Source organism: Neoarius graeffei, chromosome 3, assembly GCF_027579695.1.
Source record: "Neoarius graeffei isolate fNeoGra1 chromosome 3, fNeoGra1.pri, whole genome shotgun sequence".
In the NCBI taxonomy this organism is placed as follows: Eukaryota; Metazoa; Chordata; class Actinopteri; order Siluriformes; family Ariidae; genus Neoarius; species Neoarius graeffei.
This window is the reverse complement of record NC_083571.1, coordinates 104,056,422-104,079,793: the sequence shown is the minus strand read 5'-3', so window position 1 is coordinate 104,079,793 and position 23,372 is coordinate 104,056,422. Positions and strand designations below refer to the sequence as shown.

The window sequence follows — 23,372 nt, the reverse complement described above, 5'->3', positions numbered from 1 at the left end:
TTCTATATGTCACTCTGGATAAGGTTATCTAATCAATGCTGTAAATGTATGTGATGGCCACCACCGACAACAATGTAGAGACATGGGGTGAGGCCCAACTCACTTATTATGCCCTACCCTCCTTGAGAAACCAGGGGAGTATAAAGGGTGCTGCCAACATCAGAAGTTAGATAAGTTTAGACACAGCTACTCTACTGATGTATTTTTCTTCTGTTCAACTAGTCCACATTGCTGATGATGAAAATGAGGGAAACAATGTTCCAGCCCTGCCGAGCATTCATGGGGCCCTCCTTCCTGCTCCAGCCAGAGACTGAAAAGCTCCAGGGGTCCTCCAATGCTCTCCATGGACCACCTCCATCCTGCCACCCAACGAATGCTCCCCATAGCCTCTCACCCCTCGGATGGTCAACTTACTTAACATCTGCAGTCCTGTCACACAAAAGACATCTGTCCTCACACCCCTGCACCTACCCCTTTTCCTCTAAACTGCCTAAATAAAAGAGCACTTTTTCTTGCACCTTACTTATTTGGTCCATGTTTTTCTGTGTTTGCCTCGATTATCATACCACTACAATGTAATAAAAATAAACCATTTAAACTTGACAGTATTCCAAAAACAAAAGTGCAGTATGATTTGAAGACAATCAAGTGGAGGTTTAAATTATGTATTATACATTATGCGTAAATTTTCACACTCAGTAATATGAGTAGGAAGTTTTTTTTTCTGAAATTACAGGACTTTCACAAATACCAAATGTCTTATGTTAAGACTCATTGTCAGTAACAACGCTGCAAGCCTGAGTTCGGGGCAGCCTCTAAACATGGCCGCTCCTGACTACACTCCCCATGATTCACAGTGCCCCTTGTCACCAGAGTACTAATTACATCACCTGTCACCAATTCACCTGCCAATTACCTCACCTACTTAAACCCCGTTCAAACAATCGCTCATTGGGGCGGCACGGTGGTGTAGTGGTTAGCACGGGTGCCTCACAGCAAGAAGGTTCTGGGTTCGTGGCCGGCAAGGACCTTTCTGTGTGGAGTTTGCATGTTTTCCCCATGTCTGCGTGGGTTTCCTCCGGGTGCTCTGGTTTCCCCCCACAGTTCAAAGACATGCGTTTAGGTTAATATGGGACGGCCTTGGGCTGAGGTGCCCTTGAGCGAGGCACCTAACTCCCGATTGCTCCCCGGGCGCTGTTAGCATGGCTACCCACTGCTCTGGGTATGTGTGTGTGCTCATTGCTCACGTGCATGTGTGTGTTCACTGTTTCAGATGGGTTAAATGCAGAGAGGAAATTTCACAAGTGTGTGATGAATAAAGTTGTGCTTTCTTTTCTTCTTCTTTCATTGCAAAGTATTGTTCTGTGTCCCATACATGACTTTTCTAAGCTTTCTGGCTGACTTCCTGTTTAAGACCACTGTTTAAGTTCTTTCCCAACCTTGTCTTCATGTCTGCTCTGTATTATGCTGTTCGCTGATCGATTGACCTCTGCCTGTTTCCTGACTATGATTCCCGCGCCACAATTTGGCTCTGTTTGCAGTCTGCGCTGCACCCGCTCTCCTCTGCAATTGCATCTGTAAGTGCTTGCGCCCTGACACTCATACGAATGATTTACAAATAAATCCATTTGTATCCAGCTTGATAAATGAAGCCTATAGATCAGGGGCGGGCAATTATTTTTTCCATGGGGCCACATGAGAAACAGAAAATTTTGTGGAGGGCCGGGCCAAAAGGCTGAACTAAATTCTGCATAATATTAATTGTATTTCTTTATATAAAGCAATAAATAATATTGTTTTTACAAGCTGCTAAGACTGGTAAGAGTATGGAAAAAACGAGATTGCCTTACAAAAAATGTCATTTATTCAATCAAATTTCCCAAAACAATGGTTAACAAAATGTGAACATTTGTACCATTTTTTTTCAGTCACATTCACCCCAAAACACAATAAAGACATCACAATATTGTCTTTCTACTCCAAATATCAAGCAAGATACATCATATTATAATAATGATGCCCACATTTGTAGTCTAATCACCTCATTTGGTGTTTTTCAGTTTTTCGGATCTGCTCTCCGCAAACTAAACACACGGCTTTATCTCTGACTTCAGTAAATAAATACTTAGCAGTCCATGTTTTGTTGAAAGCCCTGCATTCGGCATCTACCTTTCTTCTTTTTGCGGACATTTTGGGGGCGAAAGTCTTCTTGTGACCTGCTCGCAACAACGTCACACTATGTGATTGGCTGGACCGTTTGAAGGATGACGTACAAGTTTGTGGTGGGTCTGGACAAATTACGGAAGTAGTTATAGCGGGATTAGGTTTCGTGGGATTTCATGTCGCGTGCATTGCGTTTTTGTTGAACACAACTTCAAAATAAAAGCAATGCACATTCAGTCCATGCATGAGGTAAAATTAGAAAATAAGTTTATTTTGTAATTTCTAATTAACCTTACACGGGCCGGTCAGAATGAACCAAAGGGCCAGATGCGGCCCGCGGGCCATAAAATGCCCAGGTCTGCTATAGATGACTTGCAACCACATGATCAAAACGTGCTACGTCATGAGCATCTGCCATGATGGTGGATATACAAAGCAACTAGGATGGCAGGTGCTGAAAGCATGTCTGTAAACAATGCTGAATTTTCTCACTATTACAACAATTTGAATGGTCCAGCGAAGATTTGATACAAAGAGAAGATAGATATGTGTGGTTTTGACCCGTATTATTTTTAAAAAGTCACATTTTTCTGTGGATAAGACACTTCTACCGACCATCAAGTACCCAGATATCGTGTTCTATCTGGCTCGGCAGACTTTGTGGGTTGACAAATCTCAAATAAAGGCTTATAAGTCCATGGAAGCCTATAACTTCTTTGTCTCTGGATGGGTAAATGTCTTATTAATTAAACCAGTCAACAATGACAAAGCAGTTGTACTTGCAAGGGTAAGTTAGGGCTTCTTTTGCATTTAGTTTACTTCTATGTGCAAACGGATGAAGTGTGAAATTTTGACACGTCTCTAGCTTTATGGCTCACAAATCACACTTCAATTTATTTCAGGTACAAGTTTGCTGGCGCTCCTAGAAGCAAAATGGCAATACATGTGTTAAAATTATAACAACAACTGAGTGAACCACAACAAGAGAACGCTCATCTCACCTCATTATCTCTAGCCGCTTTATCCTGTCCTACAGGGTCGCAGGCAAGCTGGAGCCAATCCCAGCTGACTACGGGCGAAAGGCGGGGTACACCCTGGACAAGTCGCCAGGTCATCACAGGGCTGACACATAGACACAGACAACCATTCACACTCACATTCACACCTACGGTCAATTTAGAGTCACCAGTTAACCTAACCTGCATGTCTTTGGACTGTGGGGGAAACCGGAGCACCCAGAGGAAACCCACGCAGACACGGGGAGAACATGCAAACTCCGCACAGAAAGGCCCTCGCCGGCCACGGAGCTCGAACCCTGGACCTTCTTGCTGTGATGCAACAGCGCTAACCACTACACCACTGTGCCGCCCTCACATTAGTATCATATACAACACAAAGATATCTCATCTCATTATCTCTAGCCGCTTTATCCTGTTCTACAGGGTCGCAGGCAAGCTGGAGCCTATCCCAGCTGACTACGGGCAAAAGGCGGGGTACACCCTGGACAAGTTGCCAGGTCATCACAGGGCTGACACATAGACACAGACAACTATTCACACTCACATTCACACCTACGGTCAATTTAGAGTCACCAGTTAACCTAACCTGCATATCTTTGGACTGTGGGGGAAACCGGAGCACCCGGAAGAAACCCACGCGGACACGGGGAGAACATGCAAACTCCGCACAGAGAGGCCCTTGCCGGCCACGGGGCTCGAACCCAGACCTTCTTGCTGTGAGGCGACAGCGCTAACCACTACACCACCGTGCCGCCCACAAAGATATTGCATAGCTAAAAAAAAAAAAAAAAAAAATGCTTAAAGCAGTGGGAAAACAAAGAGAATTGCGCACGCATGACTATATTTTGTATGGAATGTCACTTGACCCCACATTTGTATCTCCACCAACATGGCTGACATCCAAGTTTCTATTTTGCTTTGACGTCACTTGCAAGCCAAGGATTGCCATTAAAGTTACAGTGTTGTTTAATAGGTGAGAATTTTCCAACAATCTCAAACAACAATTAATTCAGGCCTCACTGTTTCCTTCTAAAAACAGTGGAGTATGAGATTCTTTTCTCATTCACCACTGAAAAGCGTTTCGTGTCGTATTGAGAAATCCAATGCAAAATTATTGGAGTCAGTAAATGTTGGACTCAAAATTAGACTACAGTGCAGCTATACAATAAGATAATCAGCTTGGCTATTTTCTGATCTAAGAGATTGACAGTAGTGTTATGAAAATTTAAGATTTGGAGGCCTAACTATTTTAAAGGAGAGTATACAGACTGAAGGACTAAAGGGTTGTAAACATGAAGCAAGATCTAAATCCGACTGGTGCCACTCTTTGTGGGTAATGTAGGAAATAATTAACCAAAGTGAAAATAGACCAACACAGATGAAAAAGACACTACTGAAGAGCACATATTAATGACAAGACTAGGTTATGAGGATATAAATCATCCCCAGTGCATGATGCTGCCATCACCATGCTTCACTGTAGGGATGGTACTAATTAAGGTATTTTTGGACAGTTTTGCTTCTCTGTTTTACTTCTTCAATCACTTTTTTATAATGAGTCTATCAGTAAGCGTACCTGTGCAAATTAGTTGCTTATGGCTATAGGGAACTACCTTCTGTAGCTTTTACTACCTACCTACTAAGAGGATGTACACAATTGTATATGCCTTTTCTATAAAATTATGGCTATGAATTATTTTTTTAACCTATGAGTTCTATTGTTTACGCCTCACTCGTAAAAGAGCTATTCCTCCTCTGATCAGGGGGATCATTTCTGTGATATACCTGAAGTGATGACGCATAGCTTCTATATTGTTGAGGTGTGTCCTCAATTACGCAGCTCTCTCAGAAAGGCTGTCTGGTGCACCTTTACTCTATTCTCAGCCTCTGTAACTCCTTCAGAGTGACTGTTGGACTTACTCTTGGCTTCCCTCACCAGTCTCTGTATTGTTTTTGCAAGTTTAGAAGGAGAACCTTGTCTAGGTCATACTTGGGTGGTCTAATGCAGCTAGGATGTCCCACCTCTTAGATATGATTTTAGGATCTGTTTCAACATGTCACAGGTGAAGGCCAGTAAGCCAATTCAACATCTCAGCAGACACGGTGCATGCTGGTTGAGGTCAAAGGGCACAGCTACCCAAAACAGTAGCAATGGCAGAACATTATATAAATATCGAAGAGTTTGAGCATTGGAAAGTAGATGTTTTGAAAGAGTTTGTAAAAAAAAAAGTGACTACATAGTTGCAGGAAAACACAAGAAGTCACTAACAGCCTTTGCTTATGCACTTTTGATACAAAATGCTTCTATAGATTTAAGTAAAGAAGCTGCAAAACAGGACTACACTTTACTCCTTGATATCGGGGCGCCCCCATGTGGTGGCTAGGGGTGGCTGCAGCCACCCCCAGATTACTCTGAGCCACCCTTTTAGCCACCACAAGGAGGCGCATTGGATTTCTGTAGAGCTAGGAAATATATTTTAAATCACAACACTAAGTTCATCTCATCTCATCTCATTATCTCTAGCCGCTTTATCCTTCTACAGGGTCGCAGGCAAGCTGGAGCCTATCCTAGTTGACTACGGGCGAAAGGCGGGGTACACCCTGGACAAGTCGCCAGGTCATCACAGGGCTGACACATAGACACAGACAACCATTCACACGCACATTCACACCTACGGTCAATTTAGAGTCACCAGTTAACCTAACCTGCATGTCTTTGGACTGTGGGGGAAACCAGAGCACCCGGAGGAAACCCACGCGGACACGGGGAGAACATGCAAACTCCACACAGAAAGGCCCTCGCCGGCCACGGGGCTCGAACCCAGGACCTTCTTGCTGTGAGGCGACAGCGCTAACCACTACACCACCGTGCCGCCACAACACTAAGTTAATGATGTGAAAAGGTTTTTTAACACAAAAGCCAAAACAATAATAATATACAATAGTAAGAATAAGAAACAGCAGTAGTCTTGTCAAATATGTCTTGGCCATTGTATTCTGTCATGAATAATAACCTAAATATATTATAAGTTAATATAATTAAAGTGTGATTGCAATAATAGTGTTTAAATATATAAATATAAATAAAGTACATCAATAAATAGTTTTTTATTTATTTATTTATTTATTTTTGGTTGGTTATGCCACCCCAAGAATTTGCCTAGCCCCCACTAGCCACCCTCAGAATTTTTTTCTGCTGGCGCCACTGCTTGATATACAAATTGGCGACAGCAAATTAACAATACCAGACCCATTGAAACTGTCAGACAGTTGGAAAAATGAAAAGGAAGCAGTTGATAAATGGCCCCATGTATCTGGATGGATATTAATAAGTATCTGATTAGTCATGACAAACATAACCTACTCACAAGGCTTCAAAACAATTATAAAGAAACGAAGTTGAAACTGTAAAACACAGACTACAGTGGTGCTTGAAAGTTTGTGAACCCTTTAGAATTTTCTATATTTCTGCATAAATGTGACCTAAAACATCATCAGATTTTCACACAAGTCCTAAAAGTAGATAAAGAGAACCCACTTAAACAAATGAGACAAAAATATTATACTTGGTCATTTATTTATTGAGGAAAATGATCCAATATTACATATCTGTGAGTGGCAAAAGTATGTGAACCTTTGCTTTCAGTATCTGGTGTGACCCCCTTGTGCAGCAATAACTGCAACTAAATATTTCCGGTAACTGTTGATCAGTCCTGCACACCGGCTTGGAGGAATTTTAGCTCATTCCTCCGTACAGAACAGCTTCAACTCTGGGATGTTGGTGGGTTTCCTCACATAAACAGCTCGCTTCAGGTCCTTCCACAACATTTCGATTGGATTAAGGTCAGGACTTTGACTTGGCCATTCCAAAATATTAATTTAATTCTTCTTTAACCATTTTTTGGTCGAACAGCTTGTGTGCTTAGGGTCGTTGTCTTGCTGCATGACCCACCTTCTCTTGAGATTCAGTTCATGGACAGATGTCCTGACATTTTCCTTTAGAATTCGCTGCTATAATTCAGAATTCATTGTTCCATCAGTGACGGCAAGCCGTCCTGGCCCAGATGCAGCAAAACAGGCCCAAACCATGATACTACCACCATGTTTCACAGATGGGATAAGGTTCTTATGCTGGAATGCAGTGTTTTCCTTTCTCCAAACATAACGCTTCTCATTTAAACCAGAGTTCTATTTTGGTCTCATCCGTCCACAAAATATTTTTCCAATAGGCTTCTGGCTTGTCCACATGATCTTTAGCAAACTGCAGACAAACAGCAATGTTCTTTTTGGAGAGCAGTGGCTTTCTCCTTGCAACCCTGCCATGCACACCATTTGTTGTTCAGTGTTCTCCTGATGGTGGACTCATGAACATTAACATTAGCCAATGTGAGAGAGGCCTTCAGTTGCTTAGAAGTTACCCTGGGGTCCTTTGTGACCTCGTCGACCATTACACGCCTTGTTCTTGGAGTGATCTTTGTTGGTTGACCACTCCTGGGGAGGGTAACAATGGTCTTGAATTTCCTCCATTTGTACACAATCTGTCTGACTGTGGATTGGTGGAGTCCAAACTCTTTACAGATGGTTTTGTAACCTTTTCCAGCCTGATGAGCATCAACAACGCTTTTTCTGAGGTCCTCAGAAATCTCCTTTGTTCGTGCCATGATACACTTCCACAAACGTGTTGTAAATATCAGACTTTGATAGATCCCTGTTCTTTAAGTAAAACAGGGTGCCCACTCACATCTGATTGTCATCCCATTGATTGAAAACATCTGACTCTAATTTCACCTTCAAATTAACTGCTAATCCTAGAGGTTCACATACTTTTGCCACTCACAGATCTGTATTATTGGATCATTTTCCTCAATAAATAAATGACCAAATATAATATTTTTGTCTCATTTGTTTAACTGGGTTCTCTTTATCTACTTTTAGGACTTGTGTGAAAATCTGATGATGTTTTAGGTCATATTTATGCAGAAATATAGAAAATTCTAAAGGGTTCACAAACTTTCAAGCACCACTGTAGATCCCATAGTATTACTACTAGATCTAACAGGCGTACACAACAGCAATACCCAGCTAACAAAGTGTTAATAATTTAATGGTTCATAGCCCCAGTATTGCGATTGTTAATGTAAATAGATCTATAAACAATATAATTTATCAGCTTACTAATTTCACTGGTGAGTGGCCTAGTGGTTAGTGTGTCCACCTCGATCGGGAAATTGCAAGTTCTACTCACGGTCCGGTCATACCAAAGACCATCATAAAGATGGTGCCTACTGGCAAGGCACGCTGCAATACAGATGTGAGTGGGGAGTCAAACTTTCGTGGTTACCAGAGGACTAGCCCCCCACTGTAACCCAAGCTATGTAATATAGGCGAGAAGCCGAGGGCTACAAAACAGAGATCGGTGCCACCAAGCGTGCCATGTATGGTGCAGGAAAGACTTTGACTTTTTGACTAATTTCACCCAATCACGACGTCCATCAGGATCTTTTAATTCAGTGGGAAATGGAAACCGTTTAAATGGTGGATCACACGTGCATCGCAATGTTCCTTTGTTGCATTTGTGAATGTCACAAAATTCCTTCTTCCAAACATTCAGATGACCTGTACCATTGTCACAGCCTTGTACTGAATAATGTGAACCTGACATAATGCCTTAAGGTAGCTTTTACCAAATAAAAGTAGCTTTAATGGCTATAAATTATCCGCACTCAACACACGCCTGAAAACTTTTGTGTGCAGAGGTGGTAGCCATGACATATGACCGGAATATATTATCGGAGCACCACGCATGCACACTGATAATGCCAGATTATTTCCATTATCTGGAACCGCTTATCCTGTGCAGGGTCGCAGGCAAGCTGGAGCCTATCCCAGCTGATTATGGGCAAGAGGCAGGGTACACCCTCAACAAATCACCAAGTTATCACAGGGTTGACACACAGAGACAAACAACTATTCACACACACACACACACACACACACAGTTTAGAGCCACCAATCAGTCCAAAGACATGCAGGTTAGGCTCAGGGGCGGTTTTAGGAAATCTGAGGCTCTGGGCAAAGGACAATTTGGAGGCCCCCCCTCAACCCCAACCCATACATCTGTAATAATAATGAGATGATGAATCATACATACTGACGAACAATATTTATTGTGAACGCATGGAAATGATTGAAAAAAACCCAATAAAGATCACTGAATATCTGAATAAAAGCTGTGTGTGTGTGTGTGTGTGTGTGTGTGTGTGTGTGTGTGTGTGTGTGTGTGTGTGTCTGCCTCTCTGTCTATGTGCGCTGCTGTCGGTGTGCCCATCTATCAGTCTCATGAGTGGTGGTGGCTGGAAATGTGTTTCCAGGAGCGAAACCCACTGGAACTAAGAGCTGTCTTTGATTCCCCGAAGATGCGACAACCAAAACAATAGACTGCGTCTGCACTGACCGAATAAAGCAGCCACTTTCTGTTGATTTTCTCTCCGTTTCTCATCGTCATAGCATAGTTTTCTTTGGTAAATTTCCTGGGTGGTTTATCCGCATTGGGTGGGAAAGCAAAGTTCTTAATTTGCACTGGACCTTTTTTAACTATTTCAATTCTCTCTGTGTCTGTTAACTTTGCTGGCCATAAGGCTGGATCTTCACTGATAGTGACTATGGGGCTTTCACTTCTGCTAATCACATTAATGTTTTCAGCTTCACTCACCGATTCTGTGGCCGTGTCATCAGTGGATTGATTGCCTGCTTCTTCTTCTGGCTCATGCTTGTTGCGAGACGAGTTAATTTGTGATGCTGGTGGTATAATATCGATATCTCTATGACTACCACTGCAGCTAGCATTGCTGTTGGCAAAACCCAGCTCATTAGGTGTGCTGGCCCTGGGTTCTTCTTCGGTGGAAGAACTTGTGTGGAAGAAGGTTGTTAATTTCGGTAGCTTTTCAACAAACTGTTCACTATCCTTTTTCCTCTTCCTTTTCTCACTGTCACTTAGAAATCGTTTCATTCTGATTTTACTTTAACAAAAAAATTTACGAGGGCTCTGCAGCTAGAGCTAGATGGTGCTGGTGCATGTATTCAGCCCGCTCGTGTCGTTGCCTAGGTTACTTCAAACACTACGGCTCTGAGAAAGAGCGAAGCCAGATAGCTGTGCATGACATCACGTCACATACTGGTGGTTTTGCTTGTGAATCTAGCTGTAGGATTACACGTCAATCATGCTTTATTGCTTTTATTATTTTCGTAGCAATGTGGTTCATGTCGAGTGGAAAATATGTATAATCACAATGAATTATTATATAGTAAATGATGTATAGCATGCAGGAAAACAGGAATACCGTAACGCAACGACGAGGCCCCCGATTGGACGAGGCTCAGGGCAACTGCCCGACTTTGCCCAATGGAAAGACCGCCTATGGTTAGGCTGTGGGGGAAACTGGAGCACCTGGAGGAAACCCACACAGACACGGGGAGAACATGCAAATTCCACACAGAAAGGCCCCGTCAGCCGCTGGGCTTGAACCCAGAACCTTCTTGCTGTGAGGCGACAGTGCTAACCACTACACCACCATGCCACCGTAATGCCAAATTAGCTTATTATAATTCAGTTGCATTCTTATTACGACTGAAGTAGCATGGTTTATATGTATTTATTTACTTTAAGAGAGAAGACAGAAAGAAAAAGAATTCCATGCCTACTGTGGGTTTAAATCTGGATATAGATACCCCTAATATTATGATCATATGTTTGGCGCCGGGAGGCACGGTGGTGTAGTGGTTAGCGCTGTCGCCTCACAGCAAGAAGGTCCAGGTTCGAGCCCCGTGGCCGGCAAGGGCCTTTCTGTGCGGAGTTTGCATGTTCTCCCCGTGGGTTTCCTCCGGGTGCTCCGGTTTCCCCCACAGTCCAAAGACATGCAGGTTAGGTTAACTGGTGACTCTAAATTGACCGTAGGTGTGAATGTGAATGGTTGTCTGTGTCTATGTGTCAGCCCGGTGATGACCTGGCGACTTGTCCAGGGTGTACCCTGCCTTTCGCCCGTAGTCAGCTGGGATAGGCTCCAGCTTGCCTGCAACCCTGTAGAACAGGATAAAGCGGCTACAGATTATATGTTTGGCGCCATCTTATGGTACAAACTGAAATTGACATGACTTGATAAGAGTTTTGGAAGTTCAGAAGGCAGGGATGTTAATTGTGCGCCACAGCATGCATGTACTCAATAAATTAACGTGTTCAGCTAGGCAGCATCCTCATTTCCAACAATACATGATGCAATTCCACACAGAATGGTTTATCTGTATTACAAGCCCACATTTATAATGCTGCAAAAGGACGCACAAGTTGGATCTTTGTTTACTCATTTCTGCACAATCAAAAGCAGGAGTTTCTAGGCATGTCATTAAAGTCTCGAAACAGAGGTGCTGTCTCAAACCTTTTACTAATTTTGGTGGTTTAGGTCATGATGGAGGTTTCCAAGATGGGTTGGGCAAGCGGACTGTTTGATGCAAGGCTGGTGGCAATGGATATACTGTACAGCAATGGAAAAATTAATAGACCACTTCTAATGATGGCCACCATTAAAAGTGGTCTTTTTTCCATAGCTATATACTACTGTATCTTTTCTCTTATTAAGTTCAGGTGAGTTAGTGCATGAAGAGACTTTTAAGAAATTACCACAGAGGGATTCTTCCCTTGCTTTACTAGACTTTCCTCCCACTGCAGTTGAATGAATGTGAGTTCAGGTGAAGTTCACAGTTCAGGTTAAAGTCACAGTAGTTGACGGTACTCACAGCAATTTACAGTTCGTCACAGTCAAGCACAGTTAATCACACACAATCACAGGAGCCTGTCAGACCACAGTGAGTATAAGTCAAATTTTCAAAAATAAATTAATTTAGACATTTATCATGTCTTTTTGTGATCCCACTTCTGACCAGGATTGTAGGAGAATTTTTCCAATTCATCAAATAATTCTGAAAGACAATGTCACAGATCAAAGGAGGGAAGTTTATTCTTCCACTGCAAAAGGAGTACACTTTAGCAATACAGCAGCGGTGAGAGATCAAGCAAGCATGCATGCTCAGTGGAGGTTTGCATCTTTTGTAGATAAATTTCCAAAAAAAAATTCTCATAGGTTACTCCATCCATAACAGCTTATCCTGTGCAGGGTCACAGGCAAGCTGGAGCCTATCCCAGCTGACTATGGGCAAGAGGCGGGGTACACCCTGGACAAGTCGCCAGGTTATCGCAGGGCTGACACAAACAACCATTCACACCTACGGTCAATTTAGAGCCACCAATTAGCCTATCCTGCATGTCTTTGGACTGTGGGGGAAACCGGAGCACCCAGAGGAAACCCACACAGACACGGGGAGAACATGCAAACTCCACACAGAAAGGCCCTCGCCGGCCACTGGGCTCGAACCCAGAACCTTCTTGCTGTGAGGCAACAGTTCTAACCACTATACCACCGTTCCACCCTATACAAGTTTCCACATCATCTTATTTGGTAATAACCGCTTCGGTAGTAGGTTCCCTAAAACCTTATGCATATAATATTGACATGAATAATGACAATTCTTAAAAGACAGTGATTACAGAAACAAAATATAACAGTAAATTTCCTAAACACATTAGTGGGCTGTGGTGTCTGTCATGTAGTGTGCCAATCCCTGCTTAGACAGGGAGCACTACGTCTTTGTACTGAGACTGATGAATAACTGTTCAAGTAAACAAACCTGAAAGTCAGCCAGGCCACCCTCAGTTTTAGCAGGTTGCTGTGTTCCAACCTCAGTTTGAGGGCCCATTTACCCCCTGTGACACAACATTGCTCCCAATCCCTAACATGCATCCATTCCTGTGTTTCAAGCCTGCAACATATTCCAGTTTGTCAAGTCAAGTTTAGCTTTACAGCGCTTTTAACAATAGACATTGACGCAAAGCAGTTTTACAGAAAATTAAAGACTTTAAACATGAGCTAATTTTATCCCTAATCTATCCCCAATGAGCAAGCCTGTGGCAACAGTGGCAAGGAAAAACTCCCTCAGACGACATGAGGAAGAAACCTTGAGAGGAACCAGACTCAAAAGGGAACCCATCCTCATTTGGGTTATAACCAGGGCTTTGAACCAGAATTTTTTTCCTATTGGTTCGTTCCGAACAGAAACGGAATTTTAACGTTTCCGGTTTTGGGTTCCACCATTAAATAGACGTTCCCGAACCGGTTAGAACAAAAAAATTTCGTTCCCGGAAAGTTTAATTACGTTCCCTGTCAGCTGTTTAACAAATGGCTATAAAGTTATGTCTCTGTCTCATCCAGCTTAAGCCAAATGTAGGCTAATTCTATTACAACCTTCATTAAATAAGATAAGAAATAATTCAAAACAAGTATTATTTCAAATGTTGGCGATTTGGATTCTCAGTATGTCTTCCCATCTACACAAACAGAAAAAGTGCCAAAAATGAAAGATAATTCATTTACTGTGTTACCAAAGTCTAGTCAGGCCCTATAGAGGGCTACCGCATGACGTCACCGCGCCGCGAGATTTTGTTAGGCGCCATATTGGAAGACCAAGTACACATCTATGCAAGTACATACATACATAAAACAAACTACACCTGAAATGTAGCCAGGGCCGGTTCTGCCCTAATCTGGACCCAGGTGCAACATCGCGCAACCCCCCCCCAAAAAAAACACCAGTCTAAATCAGGACAACCATCACATAACTATAAACATTTTATATCAACTATTTTAACTAAATGGGCTATAATCAATAAGCCTGCAGGCAGCCACGGCGGGCTGCCTCAGAAAAGTAACCATTCAATGACACAACTGAAAGCCTGCAGCCACTGCGGGCTGCCTTAAAAAGTAACCATTTGTCCTACCTTAAAACTTGTTTTGCATTTTCTGCCTCCTTTTTTGTATTTTCAACCCTCCGTTTATTTTCTTTCCTTTTCTGAAAACCCGATTTGTGTCCAGACATTTTGTTCTGCTACCAACGAACTAACTCGTCAGGTCTCGTCTCTCGAGCCCGCGATGATTCCCGTGGGAAGGGCAACAACTGATACATTTTTACAAACAGCCAATAGGGAGGTTGCAACGTTCAGGCTCTTCTTTGCTCAGACACTCAGTAATGCACTTACTCACTTATTATCACGTGGAGACGCGATAATAGTCCACCTTCCCGCTCTCTCCATTCAGTCAGCGAACGTCACACAGGAAGTGAACCCCAGCGGGTCATAGAAACTTGCGCAGGAGAAGAATGGCTTTTTTATTTGTAGGCTACGGAAACTTTGAGGAACGAAATAAAAACCGGTATTAACCGGTTACCATTATTTTTAATAAGCGTTTCTGTTCCGGAACATAAAAAATAATAAAGTTTCTGGTTTCGTTTCTGTTCCATGTGAAATAGAAAAAGTTCCCGGTTTTCATTTTCGTTCCTTGAACCGGTTCAAAGCCCTGGTTATAACAGACAACGTGATTATAAATAACCTTCTCCTATAACTGTGTCCTATAGAGTCACAAAGTATAACTGTGAAACCAGGAAATTCATTATAGTTTTAACACGAAGTCTGTTTTGTTGAAGTGATAAACTGTTCACTGATGGAAACTTAAATGGAAAGTTTGTCAACAAATGTGTGAGAAAATAATTTAAAAGTTTAAAAACAATGTAGGGTGGCACGGTGGTGCAGTGGTTAGCGCTGTCGCCTCACAGCAAGAAGGTCCGGGTTCGAGCCCCGTGGCCGGCGAGGGCCTTTCTGTGCGGAGTTTGCATGTTCTCCCCGTGTCCGCGTGGGTTTCCTCCGGGTGCTCCGGTTTCCCCCACAGTCCAAAGACATGCATGTTAGGCTAATTGGTGGCTCTAAATTGACCGTAGGTGTGAATGTGAGTGTGAATGGTTGTCTGTGTCTATGTGTCAGCCCTGTGATGACCTGGTGACTTGTCCAGGGTATACCCCGCCTTTCGCCCATAGTCAGCTGGGATAGGCTCCAGCTTGCCTGCGACCCTGTAGAACAGGATAAAGCGGCTACAGATAATGAGATGAGATGAGAAAAACAATGTAGGGAAACCCTACCCTTAAACTCATTTAATATGTTTCTACTGAAATATTTGTGATATTTTGGTGCACAGTTATTAGTTGGTGCTATATCCTGTGAGAAGTCACAGTGGAACATTGCTAGCAACATACAATTGCAATAATGGGAGAAAATTAATTGTAACAATCAGGGTTGAGGTTCAAAAACAAACAAAAAAAATGTTATTAAAATTTTTTACATTTGAGACCATCCATTACATCATGACTCACATCAAATAATAGTTTTAAGTTTCAGTGTAAATTTTAAATATAAATGTAAAGGTTAAATATAAGAAGAAGCAGCCTTTATTTGTCACATGCACACTCAAGCACAGTGAAATTCATCCTCTGCATTTAACCCATCTGAAGCAGTGAACACAAACACACACACCGAGCAGTGGCCAGCCATACTACAGCACCTGGAGAGCAGTTACGGGTTAGGTACCTTGTTCAAGGTCACTTCAGTCCAAGGCCACTCCATGTTAACCTAACTGCATGTCTTTGGACTGTGGGGGAAACCAGAGCACCCAGAGGAAACCCACAGGGAGAACATGCAAACTCCACACAGGAAGCCCCCCGTCAGTGACTGGGCTCGAACCCAGAACCTTCTTTCTGTGAGGCAACAGTGCTAACCAGTACACCATCATGCCACCCTACAGCTAATCAAACACAAGGTATACTACCACAGATTAGGTGCCTTACTCAAGGGCACTTCAGCCAATCCTGCTGGTCCAGGGAATCAAACCAGCAACCTTTTGGTCCCAAAGCTGTTTCTCTAACCGTTAAGCCATGGCTTCCCTTCCCATTTATATTATTTTTAAAGATTAAAAATAATATAAATGTGAATTTTGAATGTACAGTACCAGTCAAAATTCTGAACACACATTCTAATTCAATGGCTTTTCTTTCTTTTTTTTATCCCCCTGGCATATAATGTGGAGGGATATAGCTATCGCTCTGTCTGCCCGTCTGTCTGTCCATCTGTAAATGTTTTATTTTCCAGAGCATAACTCAAACTATTAGGATTTTTTTCACGAAACTTGACAGTTATGTTAAGTGACTAAAGGAGTTGTGCCTTATGACATTTTGGGATTTCTGTGATTATTTTTTCTGTATTTCCATGGCAACCAATTCAACTTGGGAAAATTTGGAGTGGGGTTTCATGTGGGGACCAGGGGGACATGTCATCTCCTGATGACTATTGTTTTATGAGTTAAGACACTTCATATCTTTAAACATTAACAGACTGTCATTTCTCTTTACTTAGTTGAGCGGTTCTTGACATAATATGGATTACTACAGTTGTAGAATAGGGCTATTTACTGTATATTATTTACTGTTTACTGTTTGATCTCAAATTCATTAAGAAGGCAAGAAATGGCACTAATTAACTTTTGATGAGGCACCTGTTAATTGAAAAGCATTCCAAGTGACTACCTCATGAAGCTGGTTACGATAATGCCAATAGTGTGCAAAGCATCAAGGTAAACTGTAGCTGCTTTGAAGAATCTAAAATATGAAATATATTTTGTTTTTAACACTTTTTTTTGTTTACCACAATTCCATATATGCTCCATATATTATTTCATAGTCTTGGTGTCTTCAGTATTGTTCTACAATGTAGAAAATAGTCACAATACAGAAAACCTATGAATGAGTTGTGGCCAAACATTTGACTGGTACTGTAAATGTTAAATGTAAATGTTGAAATTAAAATGAAAACCATGATTTTTAAATAATGTTTGACCTGTATTACATTCAAAACAATCCAACAGTACATTATTTGATGTTTTATCTCATTAATTTTATTATTATGATTATTTTTTTTAATAGACACATTTCCTTTTTGATACCTGCAACACATTTAAAAAAAAAAGTTGGAACAGTAAAGCATTTACCACTTTATAATGTTGATATTCCTTCTCACAACTCTTAAGATGTTTAGGGACTGAAAACACTCACCAATGAAGCATTTCAGGTGTTATTTTCTCACTTTTCCTGCAAACAGATCTTAAGGTGTGTAACAGTACGGGGTAGTCACTGTCATATTTTTTGTTTCAAAATTTGCCACACATTCAATATTGGAGACAGAGGGGACAGGCACCCTCTTCTTCCATAGCCATGCCTTTGTAATGTGTGCAGAATGTGATTTTGCATTGTAACGTTGAAATGTCCCTGGATATAAGACTAGCATTGTAGTAGTCAAGCCTGGAAGTAACAAAGTGTTGATGATCATCTCTCCTAAAGAGGGAGAAAGGGAGGGACGAAGCCTGGCAATGTTCCTAAGGTGAAAGAAAGCTGTTTTGGTAATGTTTTTACTTTGCGCTTGATATGAGAGTCTGGAGTACAAAATGACCCAAGGCTTTAAATGTGAGCTGAGGTAGATGTTATAAAACCTGGAATAAATCACAAGTCATGCTTCATTTTCTTTAGTGTGAATTTGGATGCAGTAAGTATAACCTCAGATTTATTAACAGTAATAAATTATACAGATTTATTACTCAGCATATGATTTATCAACAGCAAGTGATTTCCATCCATTATCTGTAACCACTTACCCTGTACAGGGTCGCAAACAAGCTGGAGCCTATCCCAGCTGACTATGGGTGAGAGGCAGGGTACACCCTAGACAAGTCGCCAGGTCATCACAGGGCTGACACATAGACACAAACAACCATTCACACCTACGGTCAATTTAGAGTCACCAGTTATCCTAACCTGCATGTCTTTGGACTGTGGGGGAAACTGGAACACCCAGAGGAAACCCACGCAGACACGCCGAGAACATGCAAACTCCACACAGAAAGGCCCCCGTCGGCCACTGAACTCGGTGTCACCCTGCAAGTGATTTCTCTTATGATAAATATAGCCATTATAGAAAATACACCTTTTGAACATCATAGAACCATTTCCCTTCCATCTGCAGTCATGTGGAGGTTCATTTGGGTGAGCACCACATCCAGATTAATGAGGGTACTGAGCAGTTCATTTCCTCCTCCCGTATCACCCCCACATCCCAACTATGACTCCTGGAACATTGACATTGACATCATGCTCATCAAGCTGAGTTGACCTGCCCCCCTGAACAGCTACTGTATATGCAGCCTGTGGCACTGCTTGAGCCACCCCGCCATTGGTACCTTGTGCACAGTCTCTTGATTGGGAAACATCATGAGCTCCAGTGAGTACAGACTTTTATCATTATCCTTAGGCAACTTGTTTGTGAAAATGTAGCAGATGGTCTTAAAATGCAATTTAAACTACAAGGAGTAAGAGTTTTATGTCTAACATACATGAAGATGTGACAACATTGTGTGGAAGGTCCGTGTATCATCCGATCATTCAAGTATTCCATTCAATCTGGAAAACGAAAAACAAAAAAAACACTCAATATTTCGTTTTCCTGTTTTTCTGTATGACCAAAAAATGAGGGATTGGTGTTTGTTTTCCCTTTTCCAGCTCAAAACAGAACAAATAATAAACAGGGAAACCAAAATGAAATAATAACTCTAATTTACGATTATTGATTTTCTCTATTCCCCACGCTACATTAGCCTTCCCATGATCCTCAGCGACAGTCCATCATCATCTCTGCGTCTATGAAACAGAAAAATTGCATGTGCATGTATATATCAAGTAATTTATTCATACATCCTATTCATTTAATATATTAAGCTGATGATCGGGGCGGCACGGTGGTGTAGTGGTTAGCGCTGTCGCCTCACAGCAAGAAGGTCCTGGGTTCGAGCCCCGGGGCCGGCGAGGGCCTTTCTGTGCGGAGTTTGCATGTTCTCCCCGTGTCCGCGTGGGTTTCCTCCGGGTGCTCCGGTTTCCCCCACAGTCCAAAGACATGCAGGTTAGGTTAACTGGTGACTCTAAATTGACCGTAGGTGTGAATGTGAGTGTGAATGGTTGTCTGTGTCCATGTGTCAGCCCTGTGATGACCTGGCGACTTGTCCAGGGTGTACCCCGCCTTTCGCCCGTAGTCAGCTGGGATAGGCTCCAGCTTGCCTGCGACCCTGTAGAAGGATAAAGCGGCTAGAGATAATGAGATGAGATGAGAAGCTGATGATCTCTTAATTATTATTATCTCAATATAATAGTAATCTGTACTCGAGTTGAGGGGGGATGGGGGGGATGCCATCCCCCCGGAATAAAAAATGGTCAAAATCATCCCCCCTCTAAAACGGGCATCCCCCCTCCCTTCCCTTGAGCAATTTTATCAATAAATGTGGACATTACTTCTATTTAACATTGGAATTAGAAATGCCATTCCACGTAGCTTTGCTGAAACTGAGCATACAGTAAGCTACCGTGAGAGAGGGCACGCGCAAGCGAAGCGTTTGAGGAGGTGACATTCAGTTGGGGTTCCGTTATTTTTTATTTCATTCGGCGTCAGTGACAGCAGCGGATTGCAGCATCATGGCCAAGCGGAGTGGACAGCAAGACCTAAGCAAGTTCGGATTTAAGATCGCAAGAAAAAACATTTCAGGAGGTAAGTCAAGAGTTACGAATATCAGTCCCACTTTCTGTGAGCCCACTATCATGTTGTAAGTTCCCGATATGTAGCCTAATTTGTGGGCGGCGGATAACAACACAGCTATCATAATGAATGTTAGTTTGGAGTCTAGCCAGCTATCGATAGCTTACTCAGGTTCATGTTAGCTTTGATTTCTTGTATAAGGCCATTAATTTAATCAGCCTGGACGTCCGTTTGTTATTCTTCAGGCAACAAATTCTATTGACTTGATATAAAAAGATTCAGTTGTTCATTTACATTGCCTGCTGAGGTTTTAATAAATTATTTACCAAACGATTTAAAAGGAGCCTACCATGACTATGAAGTTACACTTCAAATTGCACTAGTCATGGTAGGCTCCTTTTAAATCGTTTGGTAAATAATTTATTAAAACCTCAGCAGGCAATGTAAATGAACAACTGAATCTTTTCATATCAAGTCAATAGAATTTTTATTCAAAGCTGAACATTGGGAACATTGAGTTAAATACAGAGGTAGGTAGGGAACCAATAAGCTAAAACAAGCAACAGTAAATTGTAAATCTTCAGCTCTTCAGCTGTTGGTTCTCCTGCTTGCTCCTGTATTGTCTCCCACTCCGGGTCCTCCAGCTCCTGCCGCACTGTGTTGCAGTTGCTGCTGACTGTCATCTGGAATAAAGAGCAGTGGATAAGATAATTTAATTAAATATAATTATAATGTTATTTCTGATTTATTTATTATCTGAACGAGGATTTGAGCTTTGAAAAATGACCGGATTCTTTCTGTAACGTTGATTCCCGCTGTTATCTAGGTCACGTGACACCTTAACGTTGACGGTTACCAAGGAGCCGCCTTGGATACTTTGCTTCGATACATACCAGCACTTTGATACATACTGGATACAAGCTAGCAAAATTAGTTAAAAGCAGGCATCTTTGGAAAGTTTCTTTGGAAAGGGGAAAAGGCCCATTGAGGAGACAGAAGAAGAGCCTATGACGAAGAAAAAGAAAGCTGCATTTTAGCAGACACTTTGTCGAGTCCTACACCAATCCTGCTCTGCCTTACATGTTGTGACCGGCTCTCTAATGAGGCAATGAAGCCTTCAAAACTGCTAGTGTCGTTAATTTTAGCCTTCCTGTCTTGAATAACATTTTTTGTTGCCTGAAGAATAACAAACGAACATCCAGGCTGATTAAATTAATGGCCTTATACAAGAAATCAAAGCTAACATGAACCTGAGTAAGCTATCGATAGCTGGCTAGACTCCAAACTAACATTCATTATGATAGCTGTGTTGTTATCCGCCGCCCACAAATTAGGCTCCATATCGGGAACTTACAGCATGATAGTGGGCTCACAGAAAGTGGGACTGATATTCGTAACTCTTGACTTACTGTACCTCCTGAAATGTTTTTTCTTGCGATCTTAAATCCGAACTTGCTTAGGTCTTGCTGTCCACTCCGCTTGGCCATGATGCTGCAATCCGCTGCTGTCACTGACGCCGAATGAAATCAAAAATAACGGAACCCCAACTGAATGTCACCTCCTCAAACGCTTCGCTTGCGCGTGCCCTCTCTCGCGGTAGCTTACTGTATGCTCAGTTTCAGCAAAGCTACGTGGAATGGCATTTCTAATTCCAATGTTAAATAGAAGTAATGTCCACATTTATTGATAAAATTGCTCAAGGGAAGGGAGGGGGGATGCCCGTTTTAGAGGGGGGATGATTTTGATCATTTTTTATTCCGGGGGGATGGCATCCCCCCCATCCCCCCTCAACTCGAGTACAGATTACTATTATATTGAGATGATAATAATAATTAAGAGATCATCAGCTTAATATATTAAATGAATAGGATGTATGAATAAATTACTTGATATATACATGCACATGCAATTTTTCTGTTTCATAGACACAGAGATGATGATGGACTGTCGCTGAGGATCATGGGAAGGCTAATGTAGCGTGGGGAATAGAGAAAATCAATAATCGTAAATTAGAGTTATTATTTCGTTTTGGTTTCCCTGTTTATTATTTGTTCTGTTTTGAGTTGGAAAAAGGAAAACAAACACCAATCCCTCATTTTTTGGTCATACAGAAAAACAGGAAAACGAAATATTGAGTGTTTTTTTTGTTTTTCGTTTTCCAGATTAAATGGAATACTTGAATGATCGGATGATACACGGACCGTGGAAGTATCCCAACACTGACGAGTTTCATTTCTCTGAAAGCAATTTTTCCCAACTTGGGGAGGAAAAAATTATTTCCCAGTTGCTTCCTATTTGTATTTTGGATTGTAAATAATATATTCCTGTTTGGGGCGACACGGTGGTGTAGTGGTTAGTGCTGTCGCCTCACAGCAAGAAGGTCTGGGTTCGAGCCCCGGGGCCGGCGAGGGCCTTTCTGTGTGGAGTTTGCATGTTCTCCCCGTGTCCGTGTGGGTTTCCTCCGGGTGCTCTGGTTTCCCCCACAGTCTAAAGACATGCAGGTTAGGTTAACTGTTGACTCTAAATTGACCGTAGGTGTGAATGTGAGTGTGAATGGTTGTCTGTGTCTATGTGTCAGCCCTGTGATGACCTGGCGACTTGTCCAGGGTGTACTCCGCCCTTCGCCCGTAGTCAGCTGGGATAGGCTCCAGCTTGCCTGCAACCCTGTAGAAGGATAAAGTGGCTAGAGATGATGAGATATTCCTGTTTGACTGCTCTTTACTTATGTTGACTCATTTTGGAAACTTGCTTGCAGCTGCTGATCGCAACAAGCTGCAGTGTCTGGAGGTCCCTATTCTCTCTGAAAGGGATTATAATAATGCTTACCCTGGTATGATCGCTAATGCCATGTTCTGTACTGGCTACCTGGAGGGAGGCAAGAACTCTTGCCAGATAAAATGAAATAGTGCTACATTATGATTATTTCTTTTACAACAAGCAAATGGCACAATATTTACATTTTAAAACTTTATAATGACTGCAATTTGATTTTCTTTTTTCACTCAGGGTGACTGGACACCCTGTGGTGTGTAATGCTGAGCTGCAAGGTGTTGTGTCTCGGGGCTATGACTGTTCTGAGAAGAATCGCCCTGCTGTCTATACCAAGGTAAAATCAAGTACAGTCTCTTCCAATATGACCAGATACTGTATGATCTACAGCTTGTATATCATATTTCTGTACCATGAATAATCTTGAAATATTTTCTCACTCTGCTTCCAGGTCTGTATTTTCACAAGCTGGATCATCCAAACAATGGCCAGCAATTAAATCTGCTCCAGCCCTCTTTATACAATGTAATAACATATTGTGAAATCCAACACCAAAATATGCAAATAAAACTTCATGAAGGAATAAAACTATCCTGTTCTTTCAGCGTGATTTTATTTTATAAATATCAAATCACTATAATCCTGTACTTTAAGGAAAATTCCAGCCTGAAATACATTAAATGCATTTATATATGAAGTATACCATGAGTTGGCCTAGTGGTTAGCGTGTCCGCCTCTCGATTGGGAGATCGCAAGTTCTACTTGTGGTCGGGTCATACCAAAGACCATTATAAAAATGGTCCCTACTACCGTCTGGCAAGGCACACTACAATACAGATGCAAGTGGGGAAGTCAAACTATCA

At 42.0% G+C, this 23,372-nt stretch overlaps 1 pseudogene; it reads left to right on the top strand.

The window, feature by feature from the left end:
* Positions 1-82: 82 nt before the first annotated feature.
* On the top strand, positions 83-23,008 carry LOC132882640 (trypsin-2-like; annotated as a pseudogene).
* Positions 23,009-23,372: the final 364 nt, after the last annotated feature.